Raw genomic sequence first — 12,972 nt, 5'->3', positions numbered from 1 at the left:
TCCTTATTTCTCACCCTGGGTTCTCAAAATTATGCATCCAGAACTTTTACAGCATGCACCAACCTTTTTTGTTTCTCTTTTTAAACCCACCAACTTTTTCTCCCTTATGTTGATAGGATGATAGAGATTTATTTAAATTTGGATTCTTTTTTTTTTTTTTTTCTCTCTCTCTCTCTCTTTGGCGAACTGAAAGAAAAAGTATTATGTGGTCTTTTTTGGCTGTGAGTTCATTTATGCAGATGAAGCAATGTATTCATTTGGTGATTCCATGGAATCAATGGTTTCCACTTTGCACTTCTTTAAAAATATACAGCTTTCAGGCTCCTGGATTTACATTCCACAGGCTTTCTGGTATAATAGTGTCGTTTGGAGTCCTCAGGGAATAGACATATGGCTCTGCCAGAGTGCTGATGGTTTTGCTACAACCGGAGCTTGTGCATTTTGGAATGTTCTCATTCGGAGCCCTTTTATCATAAACACACACATGAGCCATGCTTGTTATTTTTGTAAAATTCTTTGGCATAGAACGTGGGGAGAGATGTTTCTCAGTGATCATTTCAGACAAAAGGCACCTACAGATTTGGGGCGTAGGTCTAACCTGTGGGCAGGTTGTCTTCTCCTTCCTGTAGGGATGTTCTTCAGCTGAAAATATTACTTTTAATAGTGATTTAATGTTGTTCTTTTTTTTTTTTTGGAACCAATCTGCCTAAAACTCTATCTTTTCTCCTTGTGATTTTTTTTAGGTACTTATTGTTGTACTGGTGTGGCGCTGTGGGCAATGCATCAGACTGCAAAGTCATTTGAACTGCAAAGTCAATGGTTCAAGCTCACCAGCTGCTCCTTGGAAACCCTATACAGGGTCGTTATAGGTCAAAATTGACTCGATGGCACTTAACAACAACAACATTGTTGAAGAATTGATGCTTTTGAGTTATGGCATTGGAGGAGAATATTGAAAGTGCCATGGGCTGCCAAAAGAACCAATAGATTCCTTTTGAAAGAAGTGCAGCCAGAGTTCTTCTTGGAGGCCAAGATGGCCAAACTTTGTCTCTCATACTTCGGACATATTGTCAGGAGGGAGCAGTCACTGGAGTAGGATATCATGTTTGGTAAGGTGGAGGGTCAGAGAAAAAGAGGAAGACCCCCAATGAGATGGATTGGCCAAGTGGCAGCATCGATGGACTCAAACATGGCAACAGTAGTGAGGTTGGCCCAGGATCGGGAAGTATTTTGTTCTGCTGTGCATAAGGTCGCTATGAGTCAGTACTAACTCGATGGCACCTAACAACAACAACAAATTATTGTTGTTAAGTGCCTGGCCATTTAGTTGGTTCCAACTCATAGCATTTCCAAGGAACAGCTGGTGGATTTGAACCTCCAACCTTGTGGTTCTCACTCCAGTGCTGATCGTATGATGCCAAGCCAGGAGTCTTAGGTTCCTATGTTGTTACTGTTGTCAAGCACTGTCAAGTCAGTATCGACTCATAGAGATTCTATGCAGAACAGAATGAAATGCTGCTCAGTTCTGAGCTAACTTCACAGTCGTTGCCATGCTTGAGCCCATTGCTGGTGCCACTGTGCTAATCCATCTTGGTGAGGGACTCTCCACCTTACCAAGCATGATGTCCTTCTCCCGGGAATGGTTCAGGTACATATGGGAAATAGTATTTAGCACACTGAGAATTAACAGAAGTAATCTTATACAGAATGTGAGAGAGTTTACCAGTGACCCCTTCTTGTCCCACAAGCTTACTTTCCTACCATATTTTGATTTGGTTGTGATTATTCATATATAATTTTATCAGGGAAAACTGCATTGCTGACTCCAAACCTTCTAGGTCTCCGCTATGTCCTAGCAGATACAGACTGGCTCCTAGATGAGCAGATACAACATACAATTGTGTAAACAATTAATGATTAAATCTATGGGATTTTTAGATAAAAATTTAATATCAAATTCATAAATGTATTCCAGATGGAAATTAAAATGGAGAACAATGCATAGGGAAGCGAATCATAAGCTGTTATCTAACCAATACTTCCTAATATATTTGCAACTTAAAGAATTTTAGGGTGCAGGCAAAAAGGTACAGTCTCCACTGAGTGGTTTCCAACCTTTCTGGACAGGACTGGTGAAAGGAAATGGGGTTAAGGCTCTTGTGGTTCAATAGTGAACAATTGCTATCAGGACTGACTGTGAATGTTGCAAATATAAAGGTAGACGTTTGGTAACGAAGGAAGGGAGTGGCTGACTTTGCAGTCCAGGAGCGGAGGACCCTGGGACCATCAAGGGAGAAGAGCTGAGTGTGGGGCCCTATCCAGAGAAGCAGCAACTCTAGAAATTGAGGCAGAGACAATGATGTGGAAAGACGGAGAGGCTGGGGACTCTGGACTCAGGGAGAGAGAGGGGCTGTGTGCTGGTGGCCAGGAGGCTGGCTTGCAGGATATGACCTTTGATTGTTTGAATGGTTATATATTCCTGAGTGCTTTGGTGAATATACAAAAAAACAAAAAACAGAGGGAATGGAAGCAAATGCTGTTGAATGATGATGCCCTGAGGGGATTGTAGTACTTGTAATGAAATCGAAATATGATGGGATGAATGTAAAGCTCATGCTATCCCATGTAAACTATCATTCAATTCACAATAAAAACTGAAAACAACAACAACAAAAATTTAGATACGAGCATGGCTGTTGACCAAAAGGTCAGCAACGTGAACCCACCAATGGCTCTGCTAGAGAAAAGACCTAGCAATCTATTCCTGTAAAGATGACCACCTAGGAAGCCCTAGTGTGGTGCTGTGGGATAAAGCAATGTACTGCAAGGTCGGTTTGAGCCACAAAGTTGGCAGTTCAAACTCACCAACCACTTCTTGGAAACCCTACACAGGGTGGTTATGACTCGGAAGCAAATTGACGACACTTAACAACAACAACAACAACAGTAGACTTGCTGGAGTCCTGATGTGGCACTGTAGGATCAGCACTGGACTGCGAACCACAAGGTTAGCAGTTCAAACCCACTAGCTGCTCCTTGGAAACCCTATACAGGGTCACTATGAGTCGGAACCAACTCCATGACAATTAACAAACCAACTTTGCAGTCAAGAGCATTAACCCACAGCGTCACACCAGGACTCGAGATTTTATATATATATATATATAATGCCTTCGGTATGGATTGCATCTCAATGTCAAGAAAACAAAAATCCTCATGACTGGACCAATAAACAACATTCTTATCAACAGAGAAAAGATTGAAGTTGTCAAGGACTTCATTCTTCTTGGATCAACCAGCCACATTCATGGAAGCAGCAGTCAAGAGATCAGACGACGTATTGCATTAGGCAAATCTGCTGCACAGGAACTTTTTAAAGTGTTGAAGAGCAAAGATGTCAGCTTGAGGACTAAGGTGCGCCTGACCCAAGCCATGGTATTTTCAATAGCCTCATATGGATGCGAAAGCTGGACAGTGAATAAGGAAGATCATAGAAGAATTGATGCCTTTGAATTGTGGTGTTGGAGGAGAATACTGAAAGTTCCATGGACTGCCAAAAGAACCAATAGATCTGTTTTGGAAGAAGTGCAGCCAGAGTGCTCCTTGGAGGCCAGAATGTCTAAGCTTCGTCTCTCATACTTTGGACATATTGTCCGGAGGGAACAGTCGCTGGAGAAGGATGTCATGCTGGGTAAGGTGGAGGGTCAGAGAAAAAGAGGAAGACCCCTAACGAGATGGATTGGCCAGGTGGCATCATTGATGGACTCAAGTGTGGCAGTGGTAGTGAGGTTGGCCCAGGATCAGACATTGTTTCGTTCTGCTGTGCATGGGGTCACTATGGGTCGGTTCCAACTCAATGGCACCTGACAACAACATATATATATATATATAATTGTCGTGATGTTCCTTGGAGTTGGTTCCGACTCATAGCAACCCTGTCTGTACAGGGTTTCCAAGGCTATAAATCTTTATGGAAGCAGAAAGCCTCATCTTTCTCCCATCGAACAGCTTTAACTTTAACTGCTGACCTTAAGGTTCGCAGCCTGATTGGTAACCACTACACTACCAGAGCTTCATATATGTGTGTGTGTGTGTGTGTATGTGTGTGTGTGTGTGTGTTAAGTGCCAATGAGTCAGTTCCAACTCATAGCGACTCTGTTTATAGTTTCCAAAACTGGTGGGCTTGAACTGCTGATCCTACAATATCACATGTATCTATATCTATATCTATGTATGTATAGTAGAGATGGTGACTCTCACGACCCTCTACAGGGTTTCTTTAGCTGTAAATCTTTATGAGAGCAGAAAGCCTCATCTTTCCCTTGTGGAGACACTGGTAGGTTTGAACTACTGACCTTGCAGCCCAGCTGATAATCCACTATGCTACCAGGACTCCTTACATCAGATCACAGCATTGAAGGAGTTTATATTATATGTCATTATGGAAGATCACTGAGCCCAGTGTCTGCCAAATCTCTTAGAGTCATAGCCTAGCCATGTTTGTAGATAATACTCTATCACCATGGAAAACCTTGAGTATCACTATTAAGAGTTTGTGCTTAAGTGGAAAATTCATTCATGAAGAAAAAAGTACAACTTTCCAATTTAGTCTATTTACAGTTTCCCCTCTAGAAACATGTGATAAGCCACATAAGTCGGCTAAATGAGAGTCAGTACATCGCTTCTTTGGGAGTCTTAATAAGATGCTATGTTTCCTCATCCTTTGAGAGGGTTGTCTTGAACAAGCCTTGTAAAAAAGGTAGATTTCAAACTGGTTCTTCTCAGTTCAGTCATTGCCAATGAAGTGAAACTGGAATGGACTTGAATTTGTGAAATGAGGATGAAATTGAGTGATAATGGGAATGGAAAAATGGTAGGTTAGCACCCTATAAGAAACTTTATCTCCATCTTAGAAACAGGGGCAGTATGCACACTGTATGGTAACTAAGTCTCATGACTACCAGAGTTTGGAACAGTGGTACCCCACTCAAAGATGGCTCCCCACAGTTCTGACAATTTCCAACTTCCTGCACTATGCCTCTTCAAGAATCTCCCAATCCAAGACTTTGTCTTAGAACGTTGACTCAAATGTTCAGTTGTCATTCCATTCTACCCAAAGTTTGAAAATGTGAGTCTACCGATTTAGCTTGGTCAACCATGACTTAACTAGTGTGAGAGAGTTTGAAGACCTGGGAGAAGAAACAAAAGAGAAGAGGCTTCAGTGCACTTGTCATTGGGTAGCACAGAGAAAGGCTCTTGACCAGCTTGGTCCATGAAGGTAGAATGGAGAAAGAAGTTCATCCTGTCTGGTAATTAATGTAGAAATATTTGGTAGATATCCTCTCATAAAGTCAATTTTTAACATGCCTGTCATTGTAAGCCTATGGAAAACAGAGACCCATTAGTTCAATGAGTGAGTTCTAAATTGGATTTATTGAAACAACTGTGCATAATTTTCAAGAGAACACCACACATTCTAATAATCTGTGAGCCTCCAGTGGCCCGTTCCTTCCTGATACTACTCTCGTTTACCCATGGGGCCAAGCTCAGGTTACCCTGTTTGTTAGCAACATCATGGCTCTTTAATATTATTAAAGTTTTATTAACTCATGACTTTGTGGTTAACAGTGTCAGTTTGGAATTCTGTGATTGGTCCAAATCATTGCTTCATGAATTACTTCCTTGGGAGTTATTTCAGCTCTCTGAGCCTCAATTTCCTTAGCTGGAGAATGGGGAAGACAGTGTTCTCAAACAAACTGTGTATCCTTTAGGATGCCTTCTGCTCCAAGTAACAAGGAACTCCAATTCGAATTGGCCTAGCCTTTAGTGAAATTAACTCCGACAACTGAAGTCAATAGGACAGATTGGTTCCAGATGCAACATGATTCGTGGCTTATGAATGCCATTCCATTCTTGGGTATTTTCTCTTTCCATTGGGCCATGCTCAACATCAGCTTTGTACTAAAATGGTCCCTCTCATGGTGTCAGTGTGGCAGCAGTAGCTCCAGTTGTCACACCCAGGGACAGACGAGATCATCTCTTTCTTTTTAAAGGAGTGAGGCAGCATTCTAGAAGGCTCTCACCATAGGATTTGGTTACATAATCATGCCTAAATGAACACTGTAAACAGGAACAGAATTTTAATGATGGTCCTGAGCCAATCACTTAGAATGGTACAGATTTTAGAAACCTACTGCTGGGGCTATGGCACATAGGGTTTTGTTGAGTGTTAAATGAGAAACTAAACACAAAACACTTCAGGCATTCTCAGGCACAAAACCAGCTCTCAGTGGACTGGTAGCTGGTATTGGCTACTATTCAGTTTACTGTTTATTCCAATGCTTCAATGATGGCTCCCTAGCAACATTTTTGTTCCACTGGGCCATCAGATTTTAAATCAAAACAGTAAATATTTCACAGTAGATTTGCAGACATCAACGAGCTGAATGGGAAATCTCTTCAATGAGCATAGGGTCCTCTCCTGGAAATTCATGAAATGATTTAATGAGGAGTTATTCTCTTAGGATTTCAACTACTGTTGGGACTGGGAAGCTAATGAAATAAATGGGGGAAGAAAACATAGAGCAGAACAAAGTTTCTCAACCACAGCTTGGCCACAGTCCTGCTCTTCGACACAGTGAAGTGCCTGATCTTTATAGCTATCACAGGCTACATAGGGGGCCTTTGAGGCCCTGTTTCTCCTGACAACCCTCACGCTGACCCTAATTTCCCTGATGTCACTTTCAGACTCAGAACAACTTTAGGTGGAGCTTATTCTGTTCCAGGCCCTGGGGGAGATATTCCTGCAAATTATCACTGCTGTTGCCTCTTATCCAACTCCCTCAGAATTCTAACCACAGAATAGTGAAGGAATAGGCCCGAGGGTTCAGGTTGCTTGGCGCAGACTGAAGCAAGAACCTAAGTTGCCTCACGAATCATTTTTGAGGAGTTCTGAGCTAAAAAAAGTATCTGCTTGTACAACTCATAATGAAGACTCATACTGTGGGTTTCCCTCCTACTGTCTAAGGGATAAATCCTGAATAAGGAACAGTTATGACTTCAAGCTCAGGGTTCAGGTGAGGGCTTTAGTTTTTCTGCAAACCTTAAGATACTTTGTAGGCATTTTCTACATTACCTAAAGTGAGAAAATTCATACAAAATTGACTGGGCCAAACATTTCAGCTTCTTAAGTGACCCCTGCTCCTCTCTCTCAGGCCCTCTGTTAATGCCAAGCAATGGAAATTTGTGGAACTATAGTGATGGGAAGTTTGGTTGAAAGAAGACGATGCAGGTGCTTCTATAACCCCTACCTCAAATTTGCCAAATATCTGGCATCTACAAGATTGGTTTGGGACTCTTACAAGACCAGCCGTTCTTTGGGAGGTTTCCAAGAACTTCCTGTTACTAGTCAGACAAAACAGCGAGAGATGGAGCAAAAGTAAAAACAACTTCTTTTCTTTTGGGGAGTTCAGCATAATTTTTGTGGTCCAAGACAGAGTCAAAAATGCCCAGCTTGCAATAAATGTCACCTTTTTGGTAGTTCTGTAGACAGACAGGTGGTTAGTGGTAATGTTGTTATTGGTGGCAGTGGTGAGGGGGTGGTATGCAGAAAAAATTTTTTCTCAGCCAACTTTTTCAAAAATTATCTTCAGAATCATTTCAATGACGTTGGCATTTGCAAATGCCTATTGATTCCAAATCTAGTGAGTTGGTTTTCTTTATGGTCTTGAACTTTGTTGCATAATGTTACCTTATTCTCTCCAGAATTGAAACACCATATTCATAAAAAGAAGACGCCTAATACGCATGGATGGAATTAACTGTTTATAGCAATCTTCATTGGGAATTTTAAATAAAGAAATAGAAATAGAAGCCCTTTTGGCTCTTACAAAGTATCTTAAAAGCCTAGCATGTCCCCCACCTCCATTCCCTATAAGGAAAAGAATATCATTCAATATCTTAGCTACAGTCTAGTTTGGCTCAGGAGGCAACCATCTCAACTTTTTGATAAAGTTATTCCAGAAATGTTGTCTCTTACAAATGAATGTTTTCCCTCCTTTGCTAACCACATTGCCACATTTCAAATCTCACCGGAGTACTAAATGTACAGGAGTCTTGCTGTATTTTAACATAAGAATAACAGACAAGGAAACCGATTCCAAAAACCTGTTGAAGACAACATCTCAGAATGTATTTGTCAACAGGGATTTCGTGGTAGCTTGGATATTTAAAAGGAGAAAAAAAAAAAAACAATGACTATTGACCTTGGTAACCAGAAGCTTACCAACACCCTTCAGTCTGTTTCATAACCTCCCCCATACGCCCATCCTCCCCAAACACATCCATGTCACGTTCTAATAGAAAATGAATGACACATTTATTTGGAGATCAAACTAGATACTTCCCCAAACCAGGCAGGACAGAAAAGAGAAGGTCCTCCTACAAGCATCTCTTTCATAGTCCTCGCAGCAAGGACCCTCAGGACAAAGGTGACTGAAATCTACCCCCAGCCATGAAGTTAATTCTGACGTATAGTGACCTTATAGGACTGTGTCCAGCTGCCCTGTGGGGTCTCTGAGACTATAGATCTTTAAAGAAGCAGACAGCCTCATCTCGCTCCCTCAGATAAGCTGGTAGGTTTGAACCACTGACCTCAGGGGTGGCAGTCCAATCAGTAATCCACAGCTCGTCCTGGGTTCCACTGGCTAAAATCTAAGCATTCCCTTTATCTGTATCTAGTGAAGTAAACCCAGCTAGGCAATTGGAAAGCATTCTGGGTTTAGGTTTCAGTGTTCGCTTCGAACAACATGCATTGCCATGGTATTACTGTGTGTTCTCAGGTTGACTCCAACTCACAGTGGCCCAACAGCATGGAGGAGCACTGTCCCGTGGTGTTTCTTAGGCTGCCATTTTTATGGGCACACAACACCAGGTCTTTTATTTCCTGTAGTGGCTAATGGATTCAAACTGCCAACCTTCTTGTTAGTGGTGGAGCACTTGTTAAGTGTTGTCAATTTGGTTCTGATTCATAGCAACCCTGTATAGGGTTTCCTAGGCATGACTCATGGATTTGAACCATCAACCTTGTGGTTAGCAGTCAAGAGCTTATCCTACAACACCACACCAGGACTCCAACACACCACTGTTGTTAAGTGCCACTGAGTCAGTTCCGACTCATAGACTTACAGTGACCTTGCATAGGGTTTCTTTGGCTTTAAATCTTCATGAGCGCAGAAAGCTTCATCTTTCTCCTGCAAAGTAGCTGGGAGGCTTGAATCATGGACACTGTGGTTCGTAGTCCAGTGCTTATTGTATAGCGCCACCACAGTCTCATATATATGAATGAGCCCTGGTGCAGCACTGTAGGATAAGCACTGGACTACTAACTTTAAGGTCTGAGGGTTAAATCCACCAGTCACTCCTGAAAATGCTATATAGGTTCCAATGAAGGAGCACAACAATAATAACAATATGTATATGTGTATATGTGTGTGTGTGTGTGTGTGTGTGTGTATCTACATGTGTGCGTATATGTGCATATTGTTAATTTGTTGTTAAGTGCCTTTGAGTAATTTCCAACTCATAGCGAACCCTGTTCAGAGCTCCCGAGGCTTTAAAAAAAATCTTTGTGGGAACAGAAAGCTTCATCTTTCTCCTACAGAGCAACAGGTGGTTTCGAACCATGGATCTTGTTGGTCCCAGTCCAGTACTTACCATACAGAGCCTCCATGCTCCCATGTGTGTGTGTTGTTGTTGTTGTTAAGTGCCATTGAGTCAATTCTGACCCATAGCGACCCTGTATAGGGTTTCCAAGCAGCAGCTGGTGAGTTTGAACCAACGACCTTGCAGTTCAAAGGACTTTGCAGTCTGATGTCACGCCAGGACTCCATGTATGTATCTCTACACACATAAATCAATTGTCAGTTAATTGATTCCAGATGACCCCGTGTATGTCAGGGTCTGTATATGTCAGTGTACAACTATGTTCCATATGGTTTTCGTGACTGGTTTATCAGAAATCAATCACCAGGCTTTTCGTCTGAGGTACTTCTGAATGAACTCAAACTTCCAAATTTTCAGCTAGCATTAAGGCATTTGGAGCATTTGCACCACTCATTCATCTATATTGCTGTTGTTGTTAGGTTCCATCAAGTCGGTACCGACTCACAGTAACCCGATGCACAACAGAATAAAACACTGCCCGATCCTGCATCAACCTCACAATCATTGCGGTTTGAGCCCAGTGTTGGTCCACTGTGCCAATTCATCTAGTTGGACGTCTTCCTCTTTTTCTTCGACGCTGCTTCACCAAACATGATATCCTTCCCTAGGGACTGGTCCCTCCTGTCAACACATCTGATATATGAGAGACGAACTTTGGTCATCCTGGCTTCTAAGAAGCATTCTGGCTGTACTTCTTCTAACACAGATCTGTTGGTTCTTTTGGAAGCCCACGGTGCTTTTAATATTCTCCTCTAATACCATAATTTGAATGCATCAATTCTTCTGTGATCTTCCTTATTCACTGTCCAAGTTTCACATGCATATGAGATTATTGAAAATACCATGGCTTGGGGCAGGCACACCTTAGTCCTAAAACTGACATCTTTGCTCTTGAATGCTTTAAAGAGGTCTTGTGCAGCAGATTTGCCTGATGCAATATGTCACTTAATTTCTAGACTGCTGCTTCCATGAGTGTTGATGGTTGATCAGGCAAAATGAAGTCTTTGAAGACTGTAATCTTTTTTACATGGATTTTTTTATTGGTCCAGTGGTGAGGATTTTTGTTTTCAGTATATTGAGGTACAATCCATACCGAAGGCTATGTATGGTCTTTGATCTTCATCAGTAAATGTTTTAAGTCCTATTCACTTTCAGCAAGCAAGGTTGTATCATCTGCATACCACAGGTTGTTAATAGGTCTTCCTCCAATCCTGATGACATGTTTTTCTTCATATAATCCAGCTTCTCTGATTATTTGATCAGCATACAGATTGAATAAGTTTGATGAAAGAACACAACCTTGTCGCACACCTTTCCTGATTGTAAACAATTTGGTGTACCTTTGTTTTGTCTGAGCAGCTGCTTCTTGGTCTATGTGTACAATTAAGTATTCCAGAATACTCATTCTCTGTACTGTTGTCCATCTATGTATTCTTGTTGTGGTTAAGTGCTGTAAAGTCTATTCCAACCCATAGTGACCTTGTATAGGATTTCCAAGGAGCAGCTGATGAGCTTGAACTACTGACCATGCGGTTCAAGCGACTTTGCAGTCTGACACATTAGCCCACAGTGCCACACTTTTCTATGTATACATCTACATATATATCAAATTACATTGAAATGAAAATATGTGTATGTTACTTTAGAAGCTCTATGGGCACAAAGACGTATGTTCAAGCTCTCTGCTCTGGAGTGTTGCCCACTTTTAGTGGGGGAAGAGGAGGGGAGACATTGACTCAAGTTTAGGACAATCTAGTAAATGCAGTCAGAGATGTATTAGAAGAGAGATAGGAATATCTTAGGGCAAAAGAGGGTTGGTTGTCAGCTCAATCTAACGTGGTTAGAAAAACATCCTTCAAGCTTTTAAGACCCAGATACTCCTCAGTTCAGTCAGCCATAGGAAATCAAAGGCACAGTATTTGCCCCAAAACCAATCTCAGAAGGTAAAAAGAGGCAGGGGGAAAAGGTGAATGAAAATGAGGACCCAAGGGAGGGAGGCAGAGGGGAAAAGAGCGCTATTCCACTGAGCAAATGACAACCAATGTCATGAAACAGAAAGGGGAAATGAATTTGCTCTGTGAACTTACACCCAAACTACAATTAAAAGAAAAAAGAAAAGGATTCCTCTAGAAAATACATTCGACCGTGTCTTAAACCGTGAGTAAAGAGTTATCCAGACAGAAAGGGGTAATTAAAAGAAAGGAGACCAAGGTGGTGTGGAATATTAGCAGACACGCCTACAGGAGAAAGAAACCGCAAATATTAGAAGTACTTTGACACTTGAAAAGCTTACCTTAATCCTATGGGTAATAAGGAGACACAGAATTGTTTAAACAGTGTTGTGGTGTTGCTAAATTTTTGTGTCCAATAAGTTATTCTCGTAGCATAGTGATTACAAATTGGGCTGCTAATCTCAAGGTCAGTAGTTCAAAACTACCAGCGGTTTCATGGGAGAAAGATGAAGCTTTCTGCTCCTGTAAAGATTTACAGCCTCGGAAACCCTATGCAGGGTCACTATGGGTCGGAATTGACTCGATGGCACTTAACAACAACAACAACAACCGGTGATAGGGAGTCCTGGTGTTGCGTTGTAGGATAAACACTCGACACAGACTGGTAGTTCAAACTCACCAACTGCTCCTCTGAAACCCTATACAGGGTTGTTATGGATCAGAACTGACTTGATGACACTAAACAATAGCAAACTAATGACTAGATTTGAGTAATGGCAACCTAATGTACATTTCACTGCCTGTCTGAAAACACACAATAACCAAGTAAATAACTGTGACATACAGTATGTTAAGCAGAGATGGGTGCAGTGGAGAAAAATTAAGCCAAGGAGAGAGTAAAAGTGTCTGCAGTTCTCAATGGGGTGATTCGGGAAATTCAACATCACCTGCTTATAGATACCAGAATGGTCTCCTGCTTCTATGGACCAGATTCAACCAGGGGCTCATGTGAAAGTCTAATGCATTGTACTTTTCCTAGGGAATCATTTTCCATTTAAGAACATCCTGGGATTTGCTGTGAGTGAGCATGTTCGGGGTTCATGTCCAAACTACCCATTTCTTTGCTCAGCTTTCCAGAAGGAATGCCTGCCATGGTGGTTAAACAAATGTTGTTAGGTGTCATCGAGTCGGTACCGACTCATAGCGGCCCTATGCACAGTAGAATGAAACATTGCCCCATCCTGGGCCATCCTCACTATGGTTGCCACTTGGATGCCGCCACTTTGCCAGTCCATCT

The sequence above is a fragment of the Chrysochloris asiatica genome, unplaced genomic scaffold, assembly GCF_000296735.1.
Source record: "Chrysochloris asiatica unplaced genomic scaffold, ChrAsi1.0 scaffold00192, whole genome shotgun sequence".
NCBI lineage: Eukaryota > Metazoa > Chordata > Mammalia > Afrosoricida > Chrysochloridae > Chrysochloris > Chrysochloris asiatica.
The sequence above is the reverse complement of the archived record's forward strand: the minus strand, read 5'-3'. Positions refer to the sequence as shown.